The 13,590-nt window shown below is 45.5% G+C and overlaps 1 protein-coding gene and 1 long non-coding RNA gene across 2 annotated transcripts in view; one reads left to right on the forward strand and one right to left on the reverse strand.

Annotated features, from left to right (window-relative positions):
- KCNMB2 (potassium calcium-activated channel subfamily M regulatory beta subunit 2) overlaps positions 1-13,590 on the forward strand; it is a 240,047-nt gene that overhangs the window by 190,997 nt on the left and 35,460 nt on the right. The window lies entirely within an intron of this gene.
- The window catches only part of LOC135270787 (uncharacterized), a 42,242-nt gene continuing 38,116 nt past the window's right edge, over positions 9,465-13,590 (reverse strand). Inside the window, exons 3-5 of the long non-coding RNA XR_010338913.1 lie at positions 12,251-12,383; positions 10,772-10,871; positions 9,465-10,268 (exon numbers count right to left, since the gene is read on the reverse strand). This is a non-coding gene — a long non-coding RNA (uncharacterized LOC135270787). The remainder of the gene's footprint in view (positions 10,269-10,771; positions 10,872-12,250; positions 12,384-13,590) is intronic.

The following is a 13,590-nucleotide window of genomic DNA, read 5'->3' on the forward strand; positions in this document are numbered from 1 at the left end:
TTTTTTTTATTTTTTATGGTGACGGGGTCCCACTTGTTGCCCCGGCTGATCTCAAACTCCTGGCCTCAAGTGATCCTTTTGCTTCAGCTTCTCAAAGCACTGGGACTCCAGGCATCGGTCACCCTGCTCAGCCCACAGATACTTTCACACGTGTGATCTGGCAGTTAACCTAATTCTGCCTTGTGACAATTGCATAATGATCTTGAATTGCTGTTTTATTTTCCTATTCTGTTACTTAACGTTGTACATATTTCTGATACGTCCTCCCAACTAGATCTGAAGTGTTTTAAAGGAAGACATTGTAGTGAACATCTCTTTTCACAACTTATTAAAAATGCATAGAATTATTCACTTGATCCGATATGTGGACATTGCTTTAGATGTAATGTCAAATGAAACATAAGTGGCTTTAAAAGAGTGTCATGATATTGATAGAAGTTTAGGGCATAATTTAACAACTTACCCACCCTCAAAGCCCCAGTTCCGCTTCTAGACGTTTACCCTAAGGAAATGCTCACATCTGTGTGCCAGGAAATGACGCGTCATTTCTTGTCACCGTGAAAAATTGGAAAGTCTAAGACAATAGCTGTCAATATGTGGGCTGCCCTCCAGGGGACATCTGGAAATGTCTGGACATATTTTCTGACGGTCATAATTCATGTTACTGGCATCCAGTGAGTAGAGGCCAGAGAGGGTACTCGATACCCTACAATGCACGGAACAATCCCCATCTGGTTCAAAATGTGAATAAAGCTGTGGTTTGGGGACCGTGATCTAACCGCGCATCAGCAGATAAGCAAGTGCCTTGTGAGAGCACACGAAACTGTGTCGGAACAGGCGAATCTTGAAGCACAATGCTGGCTGAAACTAGAAAGTGGTGAAATAATACAGATTGTCTGAGTGCTTGTACATTCAAGAAACACTCAAAGCCATGTATGTACAGAACATGAACTGGAAAGTATGAATCAAATTCAGGATTTGGGGCTGCTTCAAGGCTGGGAGGGAGAGGAACGGACCGAGGGAGGATAGCTGACATAGATTTCAACTTTAAGATATTCCTTTGTATCAAAAAAATCAACCGATATTCTCTGGAGCCCAAATAAATCTGCTCCATCTTGTGGTTCTGTTAGCGAGACGCTGTCGCAAAAGAAAACACAAATCACACTGCTGAAAACCGTACGTGTGAAACGCTCACGAGATGAGGCCCCAGACACCTTCTTTATTCATCTACGGCCCCTGCGCGTGGGGCTCTCTGAGGTCAGGTGCCACAGCTGCACGGCTGTGACCTCGGTCCCCCTCCAGCTTCTCCCTCGCCTCACCCACGTGTCTCATTCAAGGCCAACCTGATGTCTACAACCCACGGCTGAGGGTTTTGTGGAGACTGGTGGCTCTTCGGCCGTGGATGGCGCCAATCCACTGGAAAGGACTTTTGCCGAGACACTTCCTCCTTTGATCTGATCATCTGCGTCACCACAGGCTGCTGTGTTCGCGTTTGGCGGATACCCACATTGGTTCCTGCCCAGTTTTTTCCCCAAGGAATGGTGTCTTCCCCCACTACCTACTATGTGCAGAGAGGAATTTAGGTGAAGGTAGTTTCCCCCAGAGCAATTTATTCAAAGATAATTCTAGCAAATATGTACTAGGCACTTGCTCTGCTCCTGGACATAAAACCTTGATGCCTGGTCCGTCTGCGGCTGCACTCCTGTGGCAGCACCCCTTCTAAGCTCCGTTTCCCCTCATGCCTGTGCTGCCGGAGCTGACCCGACGTCCCCTCCCTCCCCGCTGACTTCATAAGACCGAGATCACGGCCCTCATCCCAGCCCATGACACTCCCCGTCGTATTCTCCATCTTAAAACTGCAGCACCCTTGAGTATTTTAAAGCATCAGAGCAAGTGAAGACTATACCCTGTACTCTGAATGGTCATCTCAAATCAAAGAAATGGTTTGAAGAAAATACATATCAGTTCTGTTCTGTTTGTTTGTTTGTTTTCTGAGACAGAGTCTCACTCTATTGCCCAGGTGTGATTTCGGCTCACTGCAACCTCTGCCTTCCTGGGATTATAATTTGAAATGGCTATTCTGACACAGCCATAGCAAAATGTCCTGCCGTAAGGCAAGTCAGCCAGTTAGGAGACAAGGTGATAGGTATCGGGGTCAAACTAACTTGGGTTTGAATCCCAGATCTACACTGAAACATTTGCATGACCTTGGACAGATCACTCAACCTCCCTAAGCCTCAGCATCCTCATTCATAAAATGGGGTGGTAATGCACACGTCTGACAGGGTTGTCGATGTGACACATATGGAACGTAAGACCTATTGCATAGCAAGTGCTCAATAACTCAAACTAGCAATGAGTTTTGACATTTTGTTATTGTTGCTAAAATGGACGCAACGACAGAGGGCAGACCCTAAAGCGGTGGCCGCCAGCCGCAGGCGAGCCGAGCGCTCCAGATGTGGCTGGTCTGCACTGAAAAGGGCCGTAGTGTAAAATAACTGAATTTCAAAGCCTTGGTGAAAGTCATGTAAGTTACACCATCAGTTTTTTACTTTTTGTTACATGAAGAAATGATATTTGGGGCATATTGGGTTAAATAAGATATATTATTAGAATTAATTTTTTGTTTCTTTTATCATTTTAACACAATGCTAGAAAACTTAAAATTACGTATGTGCTCCACATTCTGCTTCTCCTGGACGGTGCTTCTCTAGAGATAATGAGAAGATAATTTTGCTTAGTTTTGTTTGTAGTGAAGGGGACCAAATGAATTAAGAATATATTATAAGCAAGGGTTTGGTGGCTGCTGGGATGAGGGGTGAGGAACAGGGAGGAGTGAGGGGCCTCCTCTAGGCTTCAGGCCTGCAGCATTTCTTTCATGGAGCCTATGAACCTGCACCTTCTGACATGAAGCCACTTTTAACCACTGCTTCTCAACAGACTGATGTCTATTTTCCCAAGAAATCAACTATCTGTATTGGCTGCTTTTCCCCATGGGCAAAGAGGCAGTTCTTCTGGGTCTTGACAGCAGATGTTGGACAAAGTAACCAAATCTGTTCTTTTGGGAGAAACAATTTATATTTATTAGAACCTATCAGGTCCCAGACATTGAACATGTCTTTTTGCCTCATGGCAAAACACTTGTTGGTGGCAGCTATGAAACCTTCATTTCATAGATAAAGACATTGAGATTCAGAGGTTAGTTAGCTTACCCCACGTCATATGGCAAGGAAGGAACAGAAGTGAGAGGTAAGAAAGGCCATCTGCCTTCTTGATCCATGCTTCCTCTCTGTACATTGGGTTGTCTTTTAGGAGTGTATGTGTGGATTGAAGAATTCAAGAACCTGAATTCTGTCAGTCACTCATGGAAAGCAGTTTCTCCCAGTTCCCTGGGTTCTGAGTCCCTAATTTAGAACTCAAGAATCTATATGCCACAAAACGTAGGAGATGCCAGCTCTTAAACTGTTCTAAGTTTTTATGTTATTTAAAGAGCTTCCTTGGCACCTGAGTCGTCCTATCAAACATTTTCCAGGCAATTCTGAAAGCATAGATTCTTTAAAAGATTAAGTATCTAATTTAATATTTCTCAAGAGCCTTTCACCACAGAATCCAAGCAATTTGACCTGATCTGGTTTTTCTTTGACCTGTAGCCATTTAAAGAGAATCATTATTCCTGTTAACTGATTTTTTAAAATATATCTTTAAGTATAACCCTTCAGCGAGTCAGAGTAGGACTTGGAATTTAAAATACCTTTTCCCTTTATGTGATTAGTGTCTTTTGCATTGTAAAAGTCTGTTTTTACTATAGGATCCATTTGCTAAGAGGCCTTTCACCTGAAACCTTACAAAAAAACTATCTAGAAAACACAAAAAGTATCCACTCTTAAAGTTGGCATCTGACGCAGAATATCTCTGACAAATGCTAATATTCAATGATTTCTCCAAATGATGTCTCAAATCCCTTCAGTCAGGCTAACACTCTTAATTTAGCACGTTAAGAATCAGACAAAAATATGCCCAAAAGTCTTAAATGAAAAAAGAATTAAAAATAAAAAATATTTTTAAAAAATCTAATAAACATCTAAAGAGATAATAAAAATCATTATTAATGAAATGAAAATTTTCAATAAAATGCCATTACACACTCACTAAAAACTAGAGTGAAAATTTGGGCAATGTTAATTTTTTGAAAGACTTAGAGTAACTGTTAACTAGGGTGCTTAATCACTGATAATACAAACTTGTACAATCACACAGGAGAACGTTTGGCAGTTTCTAATAATACAATTTAAAATACACATATTCTATATCCTATCAATTTATGTAATGAAACATTATATGGTAATAGTAATAATTGATAATTGCCATTCAGAGAGTCAAATCATACAGAATGACATTGAGGCATATTAAAAATAGAATACTATAAACACAATATTTCAAATATAACATTACCAATAATAAGATATAAAAATTACATATTGACTGATTCAAATTTTGCAGAATTTAAAAACTTATTAAATGAATCTATAGTAGTGAACAGTGGTTATCCCTGGAGAGCAAGCAGAGAATGGAAGGTCAATGAAAGGGGCTCTGTGGCTCAGCTACGACTCTGTTTCGTGACTTGGATGCTGGTTTTACGCGTGTTCAGTTTATAAAAATTTATTCAAATGCACACTAAGGTTTGTAGACTTTTATGTTTTTTTTAATTATACTTTAAGTTCTGGGGTGTGTGCTCAGATCGTGCAGGTTCATTAGATAAACACGTGCCATGGTGGTTTGCTGCCTCCATCCCCACATCATCTACATTAGGTATTTCTCCTAATGCTATCCCTCCCCAATCCACCCACCCGCTGCTGTCCCTCCCCTAGTCCCGCACCCCCTGCTGTCTCTCCCCTAGCCCCCCACCCGCTGCTGTCCCTCCCCTAGCCCCCCACCCCCTGCTGTCCCTCCCCTAGCCCCCGACCCCCTGCTGTCCCTCCCCTAGCCCCCCACCCCCTGCTATCCCTCCCCAATCCCCCCACCCCCTGCTGTCCCTCCCCTAGCCCCCCACCCCCTGCTGTCCCTCCCCTAGCCCCCCACCCCCTGCTGTCCCTCCCCAATCCCCCCACCCCCTGCTGTCCCTCCCCTAGCCCCCCACCCCCTGCTGTCCCTCCCCTAGCCCCCAACCCCCGACAGGCCGGTGTGTGATCTTCCCCTCCCTGTGTCCATGTGTTCTTATTGTTCAACTCCCACTTATGAGTGAGAACACCCATAGAAAGTTAAAACATTTAAAAAATTGGCATGTTAGGTATATTAGGATATACAAATAAGCATATTCATTCATACACACATAAATAAACAGCTAGGTGTCAATAAATAGCTACTAAAAATGTCAGGCCTATTATTTTAATTAATCTTCACAAGAAATTTTAAAGGTTGCATTAACAGTCTCATTTTAGAGATAAGAGTATTAAGACTCGGAAAAGTTAATTGGCCTGTGCCCAACGTAATCCTGATGGCAAAAGAGCAGCAGCAGAATTCAGACTCCGTCGTCTCCATCTGCACAGCCCCTGGTTTCTCACCACAACAGCACTAGGCAATAAAAGTCAGGGATAAACCAAAGGAAGCTTTGTCCTGTTGGCAAAAAGAAAGGGCAGGAAGCCTCGGTTTCAGGCTGAGAACAATGAGTTCAGAATGCTGGTTTCCTTCAGGAGCAGAATTTCACACACGTTATCAGTTCAGAGAGGCCGTGACAGGTTTAATTACAGTCCACCCGGTGACCAGCACAGGTGGACAGCACAGGAACAGCGACCCATGTTTCCTTCTCACGGATGATCTCCCTTACCAATCTGCCACACACTTGATATTCCACAGTTAGCCATTAGCTCCCCTTTGGGACGGAGTAGTGGTTTATCCGTCGTGTGAGAGATGGGACTCTGTGGGGAAACAGAACGGGGCGAGGAAGAAATCAGCTACAAGGCAGGACCCTGACCCCCAGCAGCGCTTGTGCCCAAGATCCCAACTCCGTCGAAATGCAGAGCCTATCGAATCACGAACGAGGGTCGTGGAGGGCTCCCATTTCGCCTCCCCAACTGATGCTTCATCTCTCTGCCCTTGGCTTCACCACATTTGCCACGAGCGTTACTGAATATTTCATTTAAGAAACAAACAAAATGTAAAATAGGAACTTACTTAACCAAAGACAGATTGTAAATCGAGTAAGTTGCAGGAACAGACCTTGATTGCAACTTTCCAAAGCAGAACATAAGAAAACTCTTCGGGTGAAAGGAACCTTAGACTCGTCTCTCTCAATCCCACACGTTACGTACGAGGAACAGGAGACCAGGAGATGAAAGGACCCCAGTTACGGATGAGAAAACAGCAGGGCCAGCGCTCCTTCCACGCTCACTCTTCTCTTCACGCCTTTCTCCATGAAAAATTAAAGGTCACATTTATGACTGTCTGCTGAACACATCTAACTGTGGGAACCTTTACACAGATTTTATCTTTCAGATCTAATGTATACATCACTCATTTGTAAGTGGCAATAGTGTATTCTTAATGCTTCCCGTGTTGCAGACATTCTTACACGTTAACTCACGTAGACGTCATGTTCTATATGTATTCAGATATTAACATATATATGTACTAACTCACAAATATTCATGCCACAAATAGTATATATTGTTACATATGCACATAACATCGCAAAGTATACCACATAAATCAACTCAATCTCCACAAGAACCTTACGAGGTGTGTACTGTTATTAGCGTCTTTATCTTACAGAAGAAAAGACAAATGTAAAAAAGTACTGGGAATTGCCCAAGACCACTCGGACAGTCAGGAGCGAGGCCCAGGCTGGGGCGTCTGTCCATGTTCTTAGCGTTGGGTCTACTCCTCCTGCCACAGTCTTCTATCCCTCATTTTCCCTCTCTCCAAATTTCGTGTCATGAAGAATTCATGGAAGAAATAAGCTGAATGTTGCCGTTATCACGCACAGCCATTATTTCTTTGATAGGGGTTTTGGTACTTAAATTTCCTAGCAAAGATGTACAGGTTGAGAGAACATTGGTTTTCAAGTTGGACAGGCTTGGATTGAAATTTTATCCTCGCTAATGAGCAGCTATGTGACCTGAGAAAATTTAGTTTTCTGAATATCAGTTTCTTCTTCTGGTAAATAGAGTTCTCCTCATGGTTACTGTCAAAATTAAATAAAATAATGCATACAAATGCATTATTTACACAGGTCTAGGGAAGCACCTCCCATCTTCATGTCACTGTGGCCATGTCAAGCTCTTCTCCGTGAAGAGCTCTTAGTACAGTTTAAATCCCTTGACTCTCAAGAGTTAAACCACACTCACCGAGAAGGAAAGGGTGGTTCCCACACAGATCTGTCACTTGTAGCGACCTAGGAGGAACAGGTGAGTTATCAGCAGGTTTCCTCACCCAGCTGTGTGTGCGTGATGCCCAGTAGAGCGAACGTTTAACAGTTAAGCTGTGTTTAATGTGTGGCTTGGAGGAAATGAAACTGAACATCAGTTGTGATTATTCACTGGCACAGCTTCTTAAAGGCCAATTATCAAATAGTGAACTAATTAAGACCGTGTAAAATGTGTTTTTCGTTAATTCAGAGGGTTTTGGGGATTCTTTGGGGAAAAAATCAAACGGAAGAGCTTTATGTATCAATATGGCCAAATTTTGGGGGAAAAAATCTGCTACTTCCCTCAAATGGAAGAAACTAACATTGACTGAGAACCTTCTGGATAACAGATATTATTTCAGATCATCGTCACGTGGAAATCCTGTGTGATATCTGCTATCACTCTAATTTCTTGATGAGGAAAATAAAACTCAGGGAATTTAACAATGCCTTTGTGCCATATAATCCCTGTATAATAGAGCTGGGATTGAGACCTGAATCCAATTTAAAAGTTATTTCAACTAACCCCTGAGATGGTCATTTCTGACAGCGGTGACGGCCACGGATGTGATGATGCCATGCAAAACTTACTCGATTATTTATGAACAGGCATTAAAGACACCCTTTCACACCTGCCTGACCTGCTTGTCCATTCCTGCAGCCCAAAGTTTCATAAGAGCAGAGGCAGTGTCTTACATGATTATCAGTATCTCCCCGGCACCCAGTCCCGTGCCTGCCACCTAGCTACAAGTTCAGTAAATATTGGTTGGATAAAGACGTGAATGCGGAATTGATTGAAAGAATACAGGTGAGCTCCCCAGTCATATTTCACAGACGGGGAAACGGGGGGAACGGGGAGTGCCTTGCCTGCAGTTTACCGTAGCTCAGGGACAGAGTGAAGACCAGAAGCCCAAAGCTCTGCACAAAACCCCAATGCCGAGTTTAATGAACCAGGTCAGCAGCAGCTAAGGGACAGGGACATTACTTAACTCGAGCCTCCTCAGTGCATCACGGTGACGTGAACAGCAGTTGTTTTAGGTGACACATGGCAGAGGTCACACGGGACTGCCACATCACTGCCAGTCAGACGAGTCCACACATGGTCACCCCAGCTGCCGAGAAGCAGCCAGCAGGACGAGCAGGCAGAACCCGCCGGTGAGCAGCAGAAACGCCAAACTGGAAGACCATCCACACGAGAAACCACCTCCATCAGGAGCAAAACCCAGGCCAGCAATCACAGTGCCTGGTACCCACATCACGGCGAGGAAAGGGGCATTGCAAAGGGGTAGGAAAGGCAGTCTTGAATTGCCCACGCCGCCACCTCCAACCCTGGCGGAAGGTGCCTGGCACGGAGACAGAATCTGTGTGCTTGGGCGAGACCACGGTGATTGTGGGACTTTGCACTGAAATTCACAGCTGCCCTGTCACCGTGGACAACAACATGGCAGCAGAACTCGGCGGGCACCAGCACACGGAATGTTTAGAGAAGCCCCAGCCAGGCAGGAACCGTCCATCTCAGTGGTCAGAGCCTGAGTTCCAGCAGGACCCATCACTGTGGGGAAAAGTGCTCTAGGGTCCTAAATAAAACTGAAAGGCAGGCTAGGCCACAAGGACTGTGATTCCTGGGCACGACCTGATGCCGTGCTGGGCTCTGAGCCACTGAGACACTGTTGGGGGCACTGCGGGAGAGCTTGCATCACCCCCTCCTGAACCCAAGCAGTGCAGCTCGCAGCCCGGAGAGCGAGGGGAGGTGAGGGGAGAGGAGAGAGGGGAGGTGAGGGGAGAGGAGAGAGGGGAGGTGAGGGGAGAGGAGAGAGGGGAGGTGAGGGGAGAGGAGAGAGGGGAGGTGAGGGGAGAGGAGAGAGGGGAGGTGAGGGGAGAGGAGAGAGGGGAGGTGAGGGGAGAGGAGAGAGGGGAGGTGAGGGGAGAGGAGAGAGGGGAGGTGAGGGGAGAGGAGAGAGGGGAGGTGAGGGGAGAGGAGAGAGGGGAGGTGAGGGGAGAGGAGAGAGGGGAGGTGAGGGGAGAGGAGAGAGGGGAGGTGAGGGGAGAGGAGAGAGGGGAGGTGAGGGGAGAGGAGAGAGGGGAGGTGAGGGGAGAGGAGAGAGGGCTCCGTCTTGCACCGTGGACGCCAGCCCAGCCACGGTAGACCCTGGCACCAGGCAGAGTCCTAGGGTCTCCATTCCAGGCCCCAGCTTATGAATCACATTTCTAGACATACTGTGGGCTAGAATGGAACCCACTGCCTTGAAGGAAAGAACCCAGTAAAAATGACAAAGAAAGAAAGAAAAGCAGTCTGCAATAAAAATCCACAGAGCGTATTCCCTCTTAGTTCATTCTTCTCAAAAGACGATGGTGTCCCGCCGTGCACTCTTCTGTACTCTACAACTGAGAACCTAGCAGAGCTATTCACTCAATCTTCAGGCATCAAATTGGCAGATAAAAGTAGGTTTAATTCTCGATGTGAAGCATCAAGAGACTGTTCAGTGTCCTTGCTAGTTCCCAAAATTTTATTGACATTCAAGGGTAGGTAGAGAAATAAGAATCCTCAAAAGAACGGAAGGAGCAGCTAAAGAACGAGAAGGAAAGCCAAGAGCAGACCGTCCTCTAAGTCAAGGCTGCAAAGCATCTACAACGTGCTCTTCACAGTCGCAGGAAATGAGCCGCAGTATCAAACTCAGCCAGCTGAGAGCACAAGTCAATGTGGAGAGACAGCTATTAGCACACCTGCTGGGAAGTCACAGCAGCCTCAGAAGAGAGCTGCTCTGGGGTAGCACAGACGTTGACTCGTTATTCTGACCCTTCCGTGAACTGGACTCCTTAGAGGCAGGTCTGAATATGTTGGCGCCCACGGTACCCAGGACAGCGCCTGGAATAGAAGAGGCACCTAATAAATGTTTGGCAAATGAATGAGCTAAAGCAAAATAAAGTACGTAGTTGATTTGGAGAAAAAAAATCTCAATGACATTTAAAACTCCTTGTAATAAGATGTACCAATGTTTTCTAAATTAAATCACTAAGCCTAAAATTATCACCATATATTTAGCTTCTTTCCCGAAGGCCCTGAAGCCAAAACAACCCAGTTCCTAGAGAGAACGCATAATTTGCCACCTACAAAGATAAAGTCTTGGATATTAGAAGCAACCCTCAATTTCTGTGCTTAGAGTGACCTTTTGAGTTGCTAGAGTGATGTCATTAGTGTTACAATTTTATGCGAGATTAGCCATGTAATTACGTGTTAAATCGCTCCATCGGCTCCTGCTTGCTCGTTTAACAAAGCAGGGCTCATTCAGAGTATCCCAAACGCGCCGCTCAAGGCCACGAGCACTAGGAAACTGCGGCCACTCTGCTCCTGCCCTGCCCCACACTCACTCGTCCTTGCAGCTGTCACCTTGAGGCCTCAGCGCTGGAAGGAAGTGAGAAGCCACGGCGAGGTGGCACCCACAGAACCACGACTCTCCAGCAGAAGCTTCTAGAAACAAAAGGAGTATCCATAAGTAATTAAACTTACATGAAGTCAGAGCCTGAGAGGCCACAGTCGTGTTTCTGGGCTGCACATCATAATTACCTGGAGAGCTTCCAGAAACACATTGATGCCGGGGACCCACCCCCACGGGTTCTCCACCGCCTGGAGGGGGACCAGGCAGCAGTGCTTTTTAAAAGCTTTTCCAGAGGGTTCTAAGGTGTGCCCAGTATTCAGAGGCACTATCGTTATGTTTTTCCTTCTCAGAGTGGGTATGAGAACGTAATGCTAATGGGAGAGCACTTCAGATTTTCTCGCCCTGCGTCTCAGAAAACCACTCTCCTCTGTTGAGTGCCCGACCCACAGAAGAAGCAATCCACAGTCTAAACGTACAAGTACAAAGTGGCTTAACTGAATTTTTTTACAAAAAGAGAAAATCGAATCCATTTGTTTTAAATGTAATAACGGGGGAAAGAAACTATTGTTCAGTGTGTGCCTATTATGTGCCCTGACCCGCCCAAGCAGCCCAGAAAGGCAGATATTTATTCCCACTTCTACACTCGAGGAAACAAAAGCTCAGCGACGTGAAACTGGCTTGTCCAAGTCACAGCGCCGGCACGGGGATGCCGGGGGCAGACGAACCAATGGCCTGTCCGCTGCCCTCACTGTCCTCTTCCGTCAGGCCATGCTGCCCTATCTAAGGAAAACCCTAGAAATGATCCTTCACCAAGCAATAGAAATGCTCTTTCCAAGTCAATGAACGGGACATGGAGCTGGACAATCAAGAGAAAGAAAGAGAAGTCGAGAGTAAGAACGGAAGACAGGGCGAGCGAAGGGAAGGGTCAGGGAGGAGGCAGCACCTGCACCCAGCAGAGGAGTCGCAGGGCACGAGGCCAAAGTCACACCAGTGCCCACACTTCGCAGCAGATACTCAGACGGTCAAGGCAGCAAATCCAGCCAGTGTTGCTCTGTGTCCTGGACTGTGCCCTAAGGGTGCGTAAGACACAGGCCTGCCTTACAGATGCTTGTAACCTCACTGGGAGGCAGATTTGCAGGCACTTGGGACAGATTCCGTCTTCCTTAGCAGAGGTGAGTACCGAGAACTGGGAGCTGAGATGAGGACGCTGTCTGCATGGGTGGGACGAGGCTCACAGGAGACGCTCCTCCGAGGTGGCTTTGAAACGAGGTAACCCCTTCACCATGAAGGCAGGAGGAACAAGCAGAACTAAATCACAGGAACAGAAACTAGCAAGGTGTGTGCCTGAGACACGGAAAAGGGCCCTTCAGAAATTCCTGAGACACAGGGATCATCACACTGTCACTGACTGTCTCCTGGCCCCAGGGCTGAGGTTGTGTCTGTTCGCTTTGAATCCCCACAGGCTGCTCACCTGCAGTTATCCAGGAATGGTCCTGCCAGGTTCGCCCCAGTTCCTCGGTCATTTAACGGTAGAATTCGATTCCGGTTCCCTCTCCCCACGGCCCACAGCTCTGTGCAGCCCGCATACGACGCGGGTCTCTGTTCTGTGTTAGGATTCCAAATTGTAAAATTTTATATAAGGCGCTTTCTTTTGGTCTCTGTAACCCTTTCCTGATCGCAATTCAAATGAAAAGTTTAAAGTGAGCAAAGCTGAATTAATTTCTTAAGGAGTGCGGGAAGGCCGTCTTTGAGCTGGGAAACCAGCTTCCGTTAACACAGTTGGAATTCTAGGTGTTTAATCGAGGCCTGGAAATTTTTTTCAACCTGCACAGAACCTTTATACTGTTGTCTTTAAAGCAGCTACTCCGTTTTATTTTAATTAGCAAAGACTTTAGCAGGTTTTAAATAATAGTTTATCTTTATGAAAGAAAACTGGGGCAGAAACACTCTAAATCTACTTATTGGAATAAACTGAAGAGTCATTAAGTCCTTTCCAACAAGATTTAGACAGTTCATTAGAATAAATATATATTTCATCTCCCTCTTTCTATATCATCTTAAAACAACAGAGCAAAGGTACGATGCTTGAATAATGACACTCAGTCTGAAAATATTCTAAATATATTGAAATCACTGCAGCTGCTTTCACTCGGTATCGTTTCAAAACATTTATAATCTGTATGGTGTGTCCATTAAAGGCTGTCTAGTAGCCAGGAATGGGACAGCACTCAGGAATTTATTGCTTTACCTAGACTCAAATTATGCCCAAACCCTGTGAAGGCATCACTAAACCAATCGGGGGATCACAGGAGTCCAAGCTGAAATAACTTCTTGAAAGTTTAAGCCAATCCTCACTCTTATGAAGTAATTCGTTCAATTTAGATTAAAAGTACTCTGCTCTCCTGAAAGTTAACTGGTTTTAATAACGGATGTAGTCCCTATTCTATTTGATATTTTAAAGATGTTCAAAAAGAAACATAAATAACTTTAAACAACCCAGACGTAAGCCATTTAAAGAGACAGCAGATGTAATTTCTATGTGTTTCTCAGTCTAGAGTCTAGGGCATCCAGTAGGTGAATCCTTTGATTGCTGCCAATATCCTAGAACGAGGGTCGGTGCATGATTCTTGCATCTCTCCTGGTTACCCAGCTCCCAGCCAGTGTTCTATCCCCCGCAGCCTCCGTTCCTTAGAGCGCTGCTGCTGACCTAAGGGTTACAGAAGGGGATCAATTTCCAGACCTAAGCCCGGAAAAGAAATACACAATGACATAGTATGTGCTTAGACTCATGCTTCAGTTTCTTGAATCACA

The sequence above is a fragment of the Aotus nancymaae genome, unplaced genomic scaffold (assembly GCF_030222135.1).
Source record: "Aotus nancymaae isolate 86718 unplaced genomic scaffold, 86718_ANA_hifiasm-v0.15.2.pri h1tg000067l, whole genome shotgun sequence".
NCBI classification, from domain to species: Eukaryota; Metazoa; Chordata; class Mammalia; order Primates; family Aotidae; genus Aotus; species Aotus nancymaae.